Source organism: Buceros rhinoceros, unplaced genomic scaffold (assembly GCF_000710305.1).
Source record: "Buceros rhinoceros silvestris isolate BGI_N320 unplaced genomic scaffold, ASM71030v1 scaffold12066, whole genome shotgun sequence".
Lineage (NCBI taxonomy): Eukaryota > Metazoa > Chordata > Aves > Bucerotiformes > Bucerotidae > Buceros > Buceros rhinoceros.
Window position 1 is genome coordinate 16734 of NW_010415851.1, and position 845 is coordinate 17578.

At 50.3% G+C, this 845-nt stretch overlaps 1 protein-coding gene across 1 annotated transcript in view; it reads right to left on the reverse strand.

Moving 5' to 3' along the window:
• OTOA (otoancorin) overlaps nucleotides 1–845 on the reverse strand; it is a 35194-nt gene that overhangs the window by 9214 nt on the left and 25135 nt on the right. The gene's annotated exons all lie outside the window — the stretch shown is intronic.

Consider the following 845-nt stretch of genomic DNA (forward strand, 5'->3'; position numbering starts at 1 on the left):
CAGTGCTGACAGAGGGAAGCTGTCTTTGGAAGAATGCATTTGATGGAGACGGCTGTTGTCATACTGCAACAAGACAGCAGGGACAGAATTGCAGAGTCACCATCTGCTTTCAGAAATCTGGTCAGTGCTACTTCACTTTGAGCACCTGCAGTTTAGGAGTTTTAAAAGCTGAGCTTCACTGCTAAAAACTGCACTGTTGGCTTTATCTACCCAAAAGTCACGGTCAGCTCCACTACTTTGTCTGCAGCTGGTGGTTTAAGGAGGTGCTGCCCAGGCCTACCTTGTCCCCTGCTGCTGCTTTCCTCCAGAGGTCACAGCCCTCAGATCTCCAAACATCTGCACTTGAGCTACTTGCAGCCAACTGCACTTGTAAATGCTTCCTAACCTCATTCTGTCAGAACGATCTGATGGAGCCTAAAAAGCACTTTTAAAAGGCTGGATCACTTTGACAGGCGGGATTACAGAGTAGCTAGCCATGCAGAGATGGAAGCAGACAGCAGATAACCTCCAGCAGATGCTGGTGACAGGAAGCTGAAGGTAGAGTGGGATGGTAACCTCTTCACCTCTGGGTTTTTTGCAACCAAACCAACTTGTCTTACTGCACCCTTTTACTGCTTTTTTACTGCTTTTCCTTGCTGAAACAAAGATATGTTTGGACACTACCTGTTCCTTGCAGGCAGACACAAAGCAGCAAGAGGAGGTCACTCCCAGGGAGGAGTGCAACACCAACAACAGGGATGCAGAGAGGCATCCTCTCCCGGCCCACAGCTGGCCAGGGAGGCGCTGCTCAGAGCCCAGACACCTTGCTGATGCTGTGCCCAAGCAGAGCCTGCTGCACTGAACCC